At 44.2% G+C, this 16,089-nt stretch overlaps 1 pseudogene; it reads left to right on the top strand.

Moving 5' to 3' along the window:
* The window catches only part of LOC130266042 (zinc finger protein 883-like), a 222,077-nt pseudogene that overhangs the window by 53,640 nt on the left and 152,348 nt on the right, over window positions 1–16,089 (top strand).

Raw genomic sequence — 16,089 nt, 5'->3', positions numbered from 1 at the left:
CCGTTGGGTGGAGGGAACGGATTGGAGAGATTTCTTTCACCTTGTCCTGCTTTGGTTTGGTTGGTAGTAAATTCCCTCCCTGTGCCCAGGCGGGGTCTCTGATGCCCGTTTTCCTGTTAGGTGAGGATCTCTCTCCATCTTCACCTGACCCAGGAACTCTTGGTTTAATTTTCTCTCAACTATTTCAGTTGAGAGGGTCAGGGCCAGAGTGGCTTTGGTGGGTGCCTGGCATCGGGCCAACATCACCCAGGCCATGGGCACCTGTTCTAAGGCTGAACAGGGTTTCGACCCTGGTGGACATGTCTGTACAAATCTGGGCCTTCTGTGTACACCAGCCAAAAACTATATTTAGTTGTTATGTTTTGCTGTTCAGTTATTTCTGCACATTTTGCTGTTTTTCTCATGCCTCTCACATGCTAGTTGGTTTTGTGTATTTCTTGGTTTAGACCAGTGTTTATAACAGGTGCAAAGCATGAGAAAATACCAGGAGTTTTTCAATAACTTGTTTGAAACCCCCCAAGGCCACTGGAACACCAACTCTGCTAAATCAAGAGAGAAGTTGAAAATATGGAATACCAAGATTAGAAGATTCAAGATAGCAGGGGGCAGCGAAGATTGTGAAGACCACCAATTACAAACTTTTGGGGGGTTGAAGGGGTGGATCAATATTGTAAAATTACCAATTGTAAAGTGTGTTCCTACATGGGTGGTGGTTCTAGAAATGAATAATTAGGGTGAATTATAAACAATAAATCTGCTTCTGCAAAATCATATTGATCTGCTGTCCAGAAGTCCAGTTTGTTCCCCCATTTGGTGATGCGGTGACGTGATAGATCGTGTACCTCGCACATGAAGTGAACCACAAATTTTTAGACTTAGTCTCTGAAAGGGGTCTGCAAAGTGAGAAAGCGGGAAGCCCAGCCGCAGGCTGGCACGGCCGGACTGCAGCAGCAGAGGCTGGAGCAAAACTCTGAAGAGAACCAAAGAATACAGGAGAGAGAGGAGACGCCGAAGAGCAGATTGAAGTAAAGCCAGCAGGAGCGCCAGACGAAGTTCCTGAGAAGAGCTCAGAGAGCAAAGCGTGTGCTGCACAGCAAAAAACTACGATAACAGGTTAGCGATTGGAGCTGGAGGGATGGGGGAGGCAATATCTAAAGAAGAGCAGGCAACATTAAACATCCTCCAGTGCATCCTCTGCACAAGAGGAGTTAAATATGACCTAGAAGGTCTGAAAAAGTTACTGAGGAGGAGAAAGGATTTTTTGCTATTCCTATAAGTGTTTTTGATATCCTTGAGTGGAAAAGACTGGATGAGAATCTCTGGGATGCCGTGAGCGATAGTATGTGAGACTCCAGAGGACTTAGCACAGTTTGGATGGTAGTTATTACGGCATTCAAGCAATTAAAGGCAGAGAGGACAGCCGCCGTGGGTGCTGAAGCAGAATGAATTAGGCAATCCTGCAACAGTTTTCCCAGCATTGGTGGGAAGAAACAATTATTCTGTCCTTACCGTCAGCAGCCCCTGTATCAGAGCAGCAGGTTCCATGGGATGTTTCAGGTGAAGGCAGTGCAGTTTTGCAGCCCATGTCAGAACCAGAGCAAATGGAGATAGATGCTTCTTTGTCCCCAGTGGCTCCGGATGCATCCACTGATTGTCCCGTGGTGTCCCCAGACGAGTTAACAATAGCCCTAGGAGGGCAAGTGTTACCCTCGTTGCCGCCATCACCGACTGATTCCCCAGAACTCAAGCGGCAGCACTCTGAGGTTGATAGCAGGGTCTTGCAGGCAGATCGCTCGAGCTGCTCTGATGAGGAGCAGCACCAGAAGCGGGAGAGGCAGTTAGCCGAATTAAGAGCCCTAGTTGATCAGCAGATTAGAGAAAGGGAGAAAACCCAACCACTTTTAATGGGAGAGGCAAAGAGGAGCAGCGGCTCTGCCGCAAGAATTGCACATCGCGGTACCGATACCGTGGAGCGCAGCGCCAGCGAAGACCACCGAGTTAGATTCCTGAGAGAAAGTAGTCCCGAAAGAAGGGCTGTTAGCGCTGACCGATACCCAGGTATGCGCAGGCTCTCTGATCCCTCGATTCACTCTAGTAGTTTGGGGCGTGCGCAGCAGCGAGATGATGATCGAAGTTCGGAGCGGAGCTGGGACAGCCCCGATCATAAATCACCTCGTCGCTCTGCAGTTGATGACAGGTCTAATCCTGCCTGGCGATGGCACGGCATAATATGAGATGCAGTGGTAGAGGGTGAGTTCATCCCTCGAGCTTTGCCGGTAATACCAGCCCCTGGTAACCCGAACCAGTGTCACTGGGTAGGATTGGACTGGAAACTTATTTGTGGGGGGGCAGAAAGCAGTGATGTGATACGGTCTAACTAATGCTTACATGCAAACTTTGCTCGATCACATCTTTACTAGTGGCTTGATGGTTCCGTTTGATTGCAAAAAGCTGGCGGAAACTTTTCTAAAACCCACCCAGTGGTTGTTGTGGCAGGTGGACTGGGAAAAATGGGTGGAAGCTGCCATGACTGAAAATCTTGGACCCCCTCGGAGGGATCCCCAACAGTTTGCCACCCCAGATATGATGCTGGGAAAAGGGGCTTTCACGGACCCACAGGCTCAGGCACATTTGCATACAGCTATTTTGCAGCAGTCTCAAAAGTTAGCGTGGGAGGCATTTCACATTGTTCCAAATATGGGGCTTCCGACACCATCCTATACATCTATTAGACAAGACCCCAAAGAACCTTTTATGAATTTCTTAGATTGTCTCAGAAATGGTCTTGATCTAGTTCCAAGGATGTCCCCAGAAGTTAAGGGTGCATTGGGAATGCAATTGGCTGCAGAAAATGCTAGTCCTGCTTGTAAAAGAATTTTGCAGACCTTTCTGCTAACAGCCACCTTAGTAGACATGATAGACACCTGTTCCAGAGTGGGGACTTCTGAAGAAAAGGCTATTTACCTGGCAGAGGTGGTGGCAATTGCCTTAAAACCGTTGTTACGACAGAAAAAGGGTAGTGCTGGCCAAAGATGCTTCAAGTGTGGCCACCTAGGTCACGTTCAGGTGCAGTGCCAACTCAAGATCGTAAAGAAAAGTAAAGCGTCAGTGCCACCTACTGGATTCCCAGGAGTTGCCTCAGATGTGACAAGTACAGGCACAGAGCCAGCGAATGTCTCCACGTAAGAAGGATGGAACCCCACTGGGAAACGAGAAGCCGAGTGCAGGGGGAATCGCAGTGAAAACACAAGTGTTCCCCTGCAACCGTCCTCAAGTCAGCAACAGCAGGGAGCACCAGAGTGGACCTGGCAACCGCAGTAGAAGTAACCTTGCAGAACACGGATGTGCAAGTTGTTCCATCAACAGCAAATAGACCTTTAGGTTATGGACTCAGTGCTCTGCTGATAGTGAGATCATCCACTTCAAAGAAAGGGATTTTTGTTTTGCCTGGACTAATGGATGCAGATTATACTGGCAATACCGGAATTACGGTACAGACTCTAACACCTCCTATTCACATTCCAGAAGGCACTAGATTGGCAAAGTTGATTCCTTTTGAAGCTAAGATTCCTAATCCAGGGAACATGCAAAGGGGGGATGGAGGTTTTGGGTCAACAGGAACCCCTTTAAGTAACGTTTACCTTACCGTTACGGGTGGAAAACCAATTAGGCCTGTTGCTTTTCAGCACCCCTGTCCTGGTTTGAAGGACAGGTATCTGCCAATAAAGGCAGAAGCTCCTCTCTGAAATGAAGAATGTAAGCCCTCTCCCTCCCGATTATTATAATTTTTGAATCAGGGACTCTCAGGCAGAGGTAAGGGGTAGGAATAACAGCTCTTTACTAATATGTCTAACAGTACAAACAGAAACAACAGCAGCTATGAAAATTAACAACAAACAGAATAAATAACTCAGTTCCAGTCCTTTCTCAGCCACAGACACACTCTGCCTGCATCCGCTCCCAGTGGTGAAAGGCAGGGCAGGGCCCACGCAGCTGCAGAGGTAGCAGATGGGAGCAGGGGGGAGGGGGCAGTGGCCACGCTGTGTCCCAGGTGGGAGGGTGGAGGAAAGGCTCCCCGCTCACCGTGTGGGTCCTGATGGTCAGCTGTGTTCTCAGAGGTAGGAGGCTGGAGCAGAGCAGGTGGCCGGGCAGCGTCCAACCAAAGAGAACCTCACTTCCCGGCATTTGGATGGTGTGGGCTGGAAATGAGCAGTCCCCTGGACTCCCTCAGACCCTGCTGGCGTGGGAGAGAAAGAGAGACAGCCCCCAACCCATCCCTTTGTCTTCAGCAATCAGGAGCTGGGAGTGCCCAACGGGCTTCCTTAGCATGATAATGGGAAAAATTCTCCCAAAAGAGGTGGAAAAATATGGGAACAAACTCCCAACACCCGACAAGTTCTGAGTCTGAATTTGGGACATGTGATTAAGCATTTGTCACAGAATCCAGAACCAGCTTGGATGGATTCCACAGGTGGATGGTGGGCCTCATGGAACCCATCCTGTACGAATGCATATTCACATCCCCAAACATTTTTCCTTTCTCACATACTTGTATTTGTGACTCAGCATTTTACTCAAAGCCCTAGGAGAGTAGGGATAGTAAGTTTTCCCTTGGCATTGATAAATCCTGGTTACATTGTATTGGTGTGGTGTTGCTTTGACCACTATTAGTAGTGGCAATCAGAAAAGTCACAAACTTTTGTATTATGTCCATGCCAACTACAAGTCCATTACTCACCATTCCAGGTGAATTTCAGCTTCAGCTCTGCGTCGCCCGGTGTGACCTTCCAAATTTCTTTGGGGGCCTTCTTCAATCAGGAGCAATGGATCCAAGCCTTCTGTTCTTTGATCTTGACTGCAGTAAAAGTGGTGAGGAGCACCAGGAATGGTTCTTCCCACTGTGGTTCCAAAGTCTCCTCTGCAAAAGACTTAGCATATACATAATCCCCAGGTTGTACATCGTGTACTGGCCCATCTAATTCTCCACTTTGGGCCCCAGCCACGTATTTTTTAATTTCTCTAAGTTTTTATTTAGGGCCACCATATATCTGTGTAGGATTTCGTCTCCTACATGAATGGGCATTGTCACTTCTTGAACCACATATGATCTCCCATACAATATTTCAAAAGGGCTTAAGTTCTCTTTTGCTCTTGGCTTTGTCCAAATTCGCACTAATGCAAATGGAAGAGCCTGGGGCCAAAGCAAATTTGCCTCTTGCTCCAGCCTAACAATTTGTTCTTTGATCAAATGGTTTATTTTCTCCACTTGGCCACTGGATTGAGGGTGATATGGGGTATGCAATTGCCAATCTATCCCCAGGTGGTGACTAATTTGCAGTACAATTTTCGAGATAAAATGTGGCCCTCTATCAGAAGAAATAGTGGCTGGGACTCCAAAATGTGGTATTATCTCTTGTAAAAATGCCTTGGTCCTCTCTTGTGCCTTAGCTGTCCGGGTAGGGAAGACTTCTGGCCATCCTGAAAAGGTATCTGTTAACACTAATAGGTAACGATACCCCCCTTCCCTGGGCAATTCCTTAAAATCAATTTGCCATTGCTGCCCAGGTCCACAATCTTTCCCAATTTGTCCAACTTTAGGCTTTGGAAAGTTTTCGGATTAGTTCGGAGGCAAAGACCACACTGACAGATTTCTTGTGTTACTGTGCCTTGTAATTTTCTAGCTAGAATTCTGTTCTTTAAATAACTGTACAGGGTGCCCATTCTCCAATGTGTTTTCTCATGTTCTTTTAGCACTAATGACCACAACAAGTAAGAAGGTTTTTCCTTCTTTGGTTACATCCCACACTTCCTGGTTATATATTGCTTCTTTTTTCTTAATAAGTTTTTTATCCTTTTTGTTATATACTGGCTTACCTTCAATAGAAACCTTTCCATCTGGAATTAATGCTGCCTCGACTATTTCATTGGGTACCTCACCTTTAGCTGCGTCTTTTGCCTCTCTGTCCGCCAGCATATTTCCTTCTTCCAATTCTGAGCTCACTTTTTGGTGTGCCTTGATGTGCATAATAGCTACCTTTTCAGGTAACTGAACTGCATCTAATGCATGTTTAATTTTATTTTTCTTCCTGTGAGTTCAGCAGTCCTCTTTCTTTCCAAATAGCTCCATGTGCATGAACCACTGCAAATACATATCTTGAGTCTGTATAAATGTTGATTTTTTTTCCTTTTGCCAGCTCTAAGGCCTGGGCTAAGGCGATTATTTCAGCTTTTTGTGCAGAGGTATTTGTTGGCAATGGTCCAGATTCTATTACCTCTCTGCTTGTGGTAACTGCATACCCAGCATGTCTTTTTCCACTGATGATATAGCTGCTCCCATCAGTGAACCAGCTCTCAGCATCCTCGAGAGGGGGGTCCTTCAGATCCAGGCGACTGGAGTAGGTGGCTTCACTGGTCTCCAGGCAGTCGTGGATCACTGGTTCTCCCATACTCCCGATCTGGAAGTCCCAGGGCTGGAGCTGACATAAGAGCCTTCTTCAGTTGGTCGAAGGCTTGTGTTGCTTCTGTTGTCCACTGAATATCCCTTCTCCCTTCCGTGTTTAAGGTATACAGGGGTTTAATGAACAATCCATAGTTATAAATCCACAGTCTGCACCATCCCGTCAAGCCCAGAAAGGTTCAATTCCTTTGCTGTCTGGGGTTTCGGGGTTTGGCATATTGCTTCCTTACAGTCTTGCCCCAAGGTCCTTTGCCCAGCACTTACTTCATAGCCCAGGTAAAGCACTGTTTGTTTCACCATCTGGGCTTTCTTTTGGGATACCCGATATCCCTGCAGGCCCAAAAAGTTTAGGAGGCTTACCGTCCAATCCGCACATGCCTCTTGGGTCTGGGTGGCTGTTAAAAGATCATCCACGTACTGAAGCACTTGTCCTTCTCCTGGTGGGGGTTCTCAAGACTCCAAATCCTTTGCCAGCTGTTCTCCAAATATGGTAGGGGAGTTCTTGAACTCCTGGGGTAGTACACACCATGTGAGCTGAGTTTTACGTCCAGTTTTGGGATTCTCCCATTCAAATGCAAAAATTTTCTGGCTGGCTTCATGGAGAGGGAGGCAAAAAAAAGCAATAAAACAGTAAACCAGGTTAGTTCAGGTGTTAAAAGAATTAACAAGGTGTAGGGGTTAGCAACCACGGGTATAAATCTTCAGTTATCTTATTAACAGCCCTTAAATTTTGTACTAACCTGTATGATCCATTGGGCTTTTTCAGGGGTAAAATAGGAGTATTAAAATCAGATTGACACTCTTTAAATAGTCCTATTTGCAAAAAGTTTTCAATGATTGAGCTAATTCCTTCTCTGTCTTCGTTTTTCAGGGGATATTGTTTGACCCTTACCGACTGTTCTTCTTTAAGACAGATTTGTACTAGTAGAACATCTTTGCTTTCCCTGGTATATTAGAGGCCCACATGCCAGGGAACCTGATCTTTTATTTTCTTATAATCTCTTCTTATTTTTCCACTTCAATTTTTTTGGTTGTTAGTATTAAGCTTAACAATTCCACATATTGTTGATCTTTTACCTCCAAACTAATTTCCCCATCTTTTAATATTACTTTTGCTTCCAGCTGCTTTAGCAGACCCCTGGCCAAAAGTGCAGATGGAGCTTTAGGCATATACAAAAATGTATGAATTCCCCACTGTTTTCCCAATTTATACTTTAATGGTTTACAAAAATATGCTTTTTCAGGTTGGCCAGTAGCCCTTTTACATTTTCCTGTATTATTGCTACTAGTTTCTTTGTCCCTGGCTTACACCCCTCTTCCCGATTGCTGAAAACTCTCCATGTCTCATCTAGCAAAGTCTCCAAGTTCCGACTTGCTGGGCCCTGGATCTTCTGGAGCTTTCTCCTGATGTCACTTGTAGATTGCCCTAAAAACAAGTTTACCAATTGTTGTATTTTCTCAGATTCAGGATCCAGGGTGATGTGTCGACGCATTGCCTCTCACAACTGGTCTAGAAATTCAGAAGGAGTTTGAGAGGAATTCTGTTTAATAGCATAAAGGGCTTACCAGTTGTCAGGGTCCACACCACATGCGGAGTCCTGATAGGTTCTTTTAGGGATCTCAAAGCACAAAAGACACAGCAGGGGACAAAACCAGTTTACTTATGCAAAAATGCACTTTTATTTAGTGCCAACCAAATGCGATAGAGGGACAGGAAATAAAAGAGAGAAAAGGGGTTGGGATTATAGCTACCAAGACGGGCAGACGATCCTCATGGAACCAGCCAGTAGATGTCCGTTGCCGTCCGGGGAGATCTCGGGGTCTTTAGTTTGAGGATGTCTTTTATAGTCTTTTCCAAGGCGTCGGGCGACTGGCCAAAAGGTGGGAAGATTTATGGACTATTGTATGTGGAGATCGTTGCTCCAAGAAACAGGTGGAAACAGGACGCTGCGCAAGTGGCCTGCGTAGGAGCAGCGCATCATGGCAAGCTCCAGGCACACCAACAGTCCTTGTGACCAGTTCTGCAGCAAGTAGCCTGCATAGGAGCAGCACACCATGGCCAGTTCATTGTTCTCACACCTGTGGGAGCAAACCGGCCCTGGCTGGGATGGGCAGCACCTGAGAACAGTCACTTGGCATTGCTCTCATCCCTGGCCAGCACCTTTAAACTGCAGTTCTTTAGGCCTCAGGTGAGGGTCGTTGGGCAGAACAAACAAGAGGCTTTTAGATGGACTCTCACACCACCCCGTGACCAAGAGCAACTGATCAACTCCATTAGCATGATGTGACATTGTAGCATCTTCAGGACTCATCATTGGTAGCATATCCTGGAAAACAGGGACAGAAAAATTAGGGATAAGAAGGGGAAGAGGAAAGGAAAAAGGAAAGAAATAGACACAAAGATAATAAAGCAAAATAATCACAACAAAATCAAAAACAATTTTTCCAACAAATCACAATCATATTAGCTAAAATAACTTTCGAACAATCAAAATTAAAACAAATCAATAAAGTAACTTTCAAACAATTAAAAATTAAAGCAAATCAATAAAATAACTTTCAAACAATTAAAAATTAAAGCAAATCAATATTGATTATAACATGTTTAACAAAATTGATTAAAGCAATTGCTTTTCTAAAACCATTTTCAAACAAAAAACTTAACATTATTAAAACTAATAATACCAATCATACAAACACAAAAATTTGAATGATTTTTTAAAATTCACTGCTACATTTTCTACAAACACTTAATTACAAGCAGTTCTAAAGCATGCACACCCCTTGCTCATATACCTTAGTAGTGTTTCAGGAGTCTCCTTTGGATAACTTTCAAAGTTACAGACATTCTGTTTTATGTCTAAGGAGATATCTTGAGCTCTGATTGCATTACTTTCACAGATAAACCCTTGTTGTTCCCAGACAATGTAAGTTTCCAAATTAATAGGTTGTTACTTCTCACCAATTTGATGGGCCCGTTCTCTATGTTCAGAAGGATAGAGAATAGGTCTGTCATGATTCAGCCCTATTGCAATGAGAGGGAATATTGAATGTACTGAAGCATTACATATGGTCAGTGCAAAGGCTGTGGCTGTGCTTATGCTGGGGTAGTAGTTTCACCAGGATTGGAATTCTTTTTCAAAATCATTAGCATTGTCCCAAATTATTCTCCGAATTTCAGTAGGAAAAGTGGTTTCCTCGACTTTTTATATAATTGAGGCAGCAACTGACTGCATCCACAATTGAGCCTGGATACAGCAGAGAGCTAAAGAAATGTTAGCCAATTTATTCATTAATACTTTTAAATCAATAATATTCAAAATTCCCAATCTTGTTCCCACAACACCGGTTATGTCTCTTGTTTGTTTCTTGAAAGGATCCTCCTTTTGTAGCCAGGTTGCCCACCCCTAGAAAAGGTGAACAAGCCAGCTGAATTACTGAGACATTGTTTGGCTTTGGTAATTTGACTTGTTTAAAAGACCATGCCGTATTAAACAATATTTTGTTGTTGGTCAGTTTTCCAAATTACCTAAGGTCCAATTTCTAAAATTTTCAGGCTCAAATATAACCGGTGGTTGGGTAGCAAGTGTTACAACATTAACATCAAGTTCCCCTCAGTATTTTATATTGTTTTTCCACACATAATTTCATAGGAAAATTGTACAACAGTTCAATTTTAATTTTGAATCTTCACAAAATAAAACAGAGCTGTAAGGTCCTGTACGGTAACTGTATACAGGTTTGATGAGGGATTCAGCAATAAATCTTCATGTTCCATGGTATTATTCTGTGAAAAGTAAACACAACAGAATCTGCCACAAAGAGGCAGGAGGTTAAAATGATGCAACTATTCAGCATGTAATGCAGACTGGAATTCTCTTAACTTCCCAATAATTTTCTGCCAAAAAAGGGAGCCACTCTGTACCTCCTTTAAACACAGCATAAGAGTCAGTGTAGTTGCAGACAAAGGAGGCACTCTGCACTTCAAGCTGCAAAACACTCCAAATAACCATCAGCACCCGAACCCAAGAGCCACCCTGTCCCCCAGCAATAATTTGTTCAGCTGAAGCATTAGTGAACGAAGAATTAGTGAACAAAGATTGTTTGGGGGAGAGAGCAGAGGCTACTTTAATTACCGAGGCAGGTTTGTTGTAGCTGCTACCCAAGCTCTCAGATTCTGTTATTGCCAGATTTTTTACAGTTCCTTCTGTTACTGAGAAGATGTTACAGTACTGCTCGATTGGGGCATACCACTTCCTAACTGAGGGTTTCTGCACCACCCCGTCAGGGGGGGGCAGTCCCAGTAGTGGCTGTCTTCAAAAACTTCACTTCCTGAGAAGGTTTTTGAATTTTCTCTGAGGCAATTTGCGAGTTAGGGCTTTCCAAATGGGAAATTATTTTTTGTTGGGTATCCCCCACTACTTCTATTTCATCTCCTCCCACAAGGGTATCACCAATATATTGATAAACAGCCCCATTGTCAGGTTTGGGTTTTCAGATTGACCATACAGGGAAGTTTCGCAAGTCCTGTATAACCGGTTTGATCCCTTCTTTGGCACCAGAGGGAAGAGGGTATTGTTTTACATTTACAGGTAATTGCATAGGTGATTTATAGCCAGCTCTGAGTTTTATTTCACATATAATTTGCAAGCAGGCAGCTTTGTGAATGTTTTCTAGGAGTTGGTCAGGGGTACCAACTAAAGCTACAAGGTCTCCCCTTTCCAACGGGTTAAGCCCCCCTGCCCAAAAAACAGCGTGCTGAGTTAGGGACCATCAGTTAAATTTGTCACCCACTGTTAAGAGAGCTCCAAGGCCCCAGTGCCCACTAGCTTCTTGTTCTGATAATTTAGTAGCAGTGTATAGGACTTTTTTAGTGGTTATTTGTGGGTTAAAATTCTCATCATTGATAAAACTGTATTCTGTTTTAACCAAAGGTCTCAACCTAGGGCAGCAATATTTTCCATTATTTTTCATCAGAGTTACTTCCTTTTGAGGATATATTTGATTAGTTTCTTCCTCTTCTGTTTCTTTAGATAAATCAGTGTATTTTAAAATGTTTGTGTGTTCTTGTCTTAGGGCAGCTCTTAAAGAATGATTCTCATCTCTTAAAGAATGAATCTTATCTCTCAAAGCATGATTCTCATTCCTTTCTTCATCTAATTGTTCTTTCAAAGTTTCTACGTGATTTGCTTCCTGCTCTAATTGTTTTTGCAAAGTTTCTATGTGATTTGCTTACTGCTCTAATTGTTCTTGCAAGGCCTATACCAAATTTTGCAAAGAGTCCATAACTGCTCTCTCTTCACTCACTCATCTGAAACGAGCTTGCACAGCTGCTGAGAGACAAGCACCTAGTACTGTGCAAAGTATGGTTTTATTATTGTTGCTCAGTTTGAATTTTGTTTCATGTTGCAAAGAATGTATCCTATCAATCACATTTTCTAAATTAAACCAGTTACTGTATGCCCAGTCTTTTCCCCCTTGGGAGGGTCTGGCATTATACTTAGCTAGCAAAGTGAAAAATGCAGCTTTATCTTTTTCAGACATTTTTACGAAGGGACTAAAACCACTCTCAGGGAGACACGCTTAAAGTTACACAAAAAGCACAGCTAAAACTGTGTTTCCCTTCTCATCCCTGGAGCGGGTGAAGAGACCACACTACTTGGGAGGTACTGCCTTAGTTACAAAACAGCCTGTCTCTTCATGATCTCAAGTAGTCAAAAACAGCAGCAAACTCCCAGCCTTTAGCTGAGGACAATCCCCTTTCTTCCCTGCCTGGGTTAGGGGATCAAAAACTGTCTGGGAGGTTCTCTCCTCAACTACAACAAGCAGCTCAACAACACATACACAACAAAAACACAAGTCCCATCTTTTGCACAGTTGAGATCCTTTACAAAAAATTCTCCGATAACTGAAATGGAGTTGATTCTCCACCTGGTCTGTGTGCAGATTGCAGGAAGAACCCAATACCACCTCCCTTGCTTTCCAACACTGTTCAGTCCTTACGGTACTGACAGGCTGAGTGCGGCTGAAATGGCACAGGTACAAAGTGCTCAGAGAACCCCCAACTCCTCCAGTATCAGGGAATCCTGTCCGTGAGGCCAATTAAATGTCAGGGTCCACACCACGTGTGGAGTCCTGATAGGTTCTTTTAGGGATCTCAAAGCGCAAAAGACACAGCAGGGGACAAAACCAGTTTACTTATGCAAAAATGCACCTTTATTTAGTGCCAACCAAATGCGATAGAGGGACAGGAAATTAAAGAGAGAGAGAGAGAGAGGTTGGGATTATAGCTACCAAGACAGGCAGACGATCTTCGTGGAAGCAGCCGAGGTCCGTTGCCGTCCGGGGAGATCTCGGGGTCTTTAGTTTGAGGGTGTCTTTTATAGTCTTTTCCAGAGCGTCGGGCGACTGGCCAAAAGGTGGGAAGATTTATGGACTATTGTATGTGGAGATCGTTGCTCCAAGAAACAGGTGGAAACAGGACGCTGCGCAAGTGGCCTGCGTAGGAGCAGCGCACCATGGCAAGCTCCAGGCACACCAACAGTCCTTGTGACCAGTTCTGCAGCAAGTAGCCTGCGTAGGAGCAGCACACCATGGCCAGTTCATTGTTCTCACACCTGTGGGAGCAAACTGGCCCTGGTTGGAATGGGCAGCACCTGAGAACAGTCACTTGGCATTGCTCTCATCCCTGGCCAGCACCTTTAAACTGCAGTTCTTTAGGCCTCAGGCGAGGGTCGTTGGGCAGAACAAACGAGACGCTCTTAGATGGACTCTTACACCAGTTTATAGTTCTAGGAATTGCTCTTTCTAATCCCTTTATTATCAATTCCTGATATTTTGTTAGCTGTGCTCTTCCCTCTGGTCTACTAGAATTCCAACCCGGGTCCTGAAGGGGAAATACATCCTTAACATCATCCTGTGTTATTCTACAATCATCCTCAGCCAGATCTTTAGCCACCTTTAAAATCATCTGCCTCTCTGATTCTGTTAAGGAATCAAGTAGTATCTGAATGTCAGTCTAATCAGGCCTATGTTGTTTAACCATAAATTTCATCCTTTTAGCAACAGTTAGTGGGTTACAGTCACAGCCCTCTCTTGGACAGGGAAGTTCCTTTGTCCTGGGATCCCCCTCCCTGAACCTTCTATTCCTTGGCATATAACTTTATCAGCAAAGGAAAGGGGAAGGGATAAAAGCAACTAAAAAAATAAAGAGTTAACAGTGAAAAACAATGAACCAAATCACTTAAAATGTCTCAAAAAAACCACACATATTATAACCAAACACTTTTAAACAGTTCACTTATAAAACTTTAATGGTGAAAACCAATAAACCAAATCCCTTAAAATAACTGTAAGGGACACACATATTACAACCAAACACTTTTAAACAGTTCACTCACTAAACAACAAATTCATTCTCTCCCCCTTTAGTTCCTGATCATATGTATCAAACCTCTCTCGTTATACCTAGTGTTAAAATTGACAAAGCTATGCCAAGAATCTATCAAACTTTGGCCAAAACACAATTTCTCTGTGGTGGGGGAAGAAAGCAGCTCTGGGCTCACATCGCTGCCTCACCCCTCTGCACTTAGAAACTAACCACGCTTAGTCAAAACACCACCTTTCACACCAACAGTTTTAAAGCTTCACAAACAACTATTTTTTTCACAAATCCACAATTTGTCTGCTTACACACAGTTAAAATACACACACAGCCCAGCTCACACAACTCAAGTGTAATGCTAGCGCTCCAAATTCCTCTGCCCTTCTGTGCATAAATATCCCTTCTACTACTCAGGTGTAAACCTCAAAATTTTTTACAACTTACAAATGCAAAACTTTTGCCAACACACTCCCAAAAGCACACAAACCAAAACACATACAGCACACCACTGACCCACAATTCAAGCACACAAAGCTCACAAAAACAAGCTGCACGCTCAAACACACACACATACATTTGGCGCACGCAAACTGTGATCAAGCCCACAGAAGGAGTCACCACACACCGACGCCCGCAAGCTTGGTGACCCAAGCTGAAAATTACCACCACGCCACCTTTAAACCACAAATCAAACTGGAGCCACCACTGCTCCTGTCCCACAGCCAACGCTGGCAATGCTGTTATTGCTCTGCCTGAGCTCCGCCGACCCACTGCCGCGCGAGCTCTGCTCCCGGCGGCCACGACCGGACTGCCGCTATCCCCCACTGCGGGGCAAGAGCTCCTGGTGCTGTTACCAGCCCCACCTGGAACACAAACCAAAACCAAATTCCGCAGAAACTTACAAACAAATCCACTTTAGGCTTTTTCACTGTGCGCTCGACATCTCGCAGTGTCTTACCAGTTTGCCTCTCTTACAGGTACCTGTCTATAATTTTTAAACATACCTTTTAGTCCGTATCTGGGGCAGTTCTAGTTCTGCTCCCTGGGGTGCCAGTGAGGAAAAGGAGCCCTCTTCCTAGGAAGATCCCAGGTGGGTGCCCTAGAGGGGTCCCGAACCCCGCTGGCCCTTCTGCCAGAGAGAACAGGGTCCCACCAGAGCCGCCAACTGAATTTCCAAAATATGAGTATTAGTCTAATACCGATACTCAACTCTGATGGACAGAAGATTCTCTAACAGTTTAAAGTTAGAAAGTGTGTGTTTATTCAGGGCTGGGCAGCAGCGTGAGGTAATCCTTTAATACGCACTGCCAAATCACAGGTGATCACAGAGTCTATTTATTGGCAAAGGATTCAAACAAATGCATATTCATAATAACAGCCCCTCTCATCCCCTGCTTCCTTTTATAATTAGCTTGAATAGCTATTAAGCATGTGTGATTGACTTCTTAAATTAAGTCTGGGGTCATTTTTGTGGGGAGGGGTCTTAAAAGGAGGAAGTAAGGCAAGTCTTCCTCACCCTGAACTCTTGACTTTTTCTATCACTGACAATACAAATGATTTCTGGGGATAATCAAATTTTCCAAAGAATGGGTTTCTGGTTGCATTGTCTATGTTCCTTTGGATCTGCTCACTAGTTTCGTCTTTTCCCATTGTAAGCACAGCTGAGCAAACATGAAATGACAGACAATCAATTATTTAAGTTTCAGATAACTACTCCCTTCTAACTTTTAATTGTTTTCAGCAAGGTATCTAAAATGCTAATTTTCTAAGATTAGTGTTTCATAACCAAAATGGCTTTGCACTTTGGTAGCACCCAGGGAGAAAGTGAACAGTACTGTAAATAATGAAACGTTGCAATGAAACATTTTTACTTCAAAGCACCTCGTTTGTTGTGTGTCTGGAGCATACTGTGCTGGGAAACATTACAGCCTGGAGTATTTTTTGGTGTCTGCAGTGAATATTTCTCAACACAGAGAGAATCCTGCATTACCACCGTGGGCTGCACCTCCTCACAGGGATGTGGTTACCCTCGTGGCTCTTGACCTCACTCTGAGGGGTGGAAAGGAGGGATAAGGGTTCCCTCTCTGGGACCAGATGGATGTCCTGGCTAACAAAAAACCTGAGTTTTCTACCAAATGGCCCCGACTGTCAAACCAGGTAGCCTGGCAGGGCAGGTTGCCAGCTGATCCATTTCTCCTCTTGGTGGAAAATTGTGACACCCGTGGGTGCAGCCTGTGGGTGCCTCACG

Source organism: Oenanthe melanoleuca, unplaced genomic scaffold, assembly GCF_029582105.1.
Source record: "Oenanthe melanoleuca isolate GR-GAL-2019-014 unplaced genomic scaffold, OMel1.0 S001, whole genome shotgun sequence".
In the NCBI taxonomy this organism is placed as follows: Eukaryota; Metazoa; Chordata; class Aves; order Passeriformes; family Muscicapidae; genus Oenanthe; species Oenanthe melanoleuca.
The sequence above is the reverse complement of the archived record's forward strand: the minus strand, read 5'-3'. Positions and strand labels throughout refer to the sequence as shown.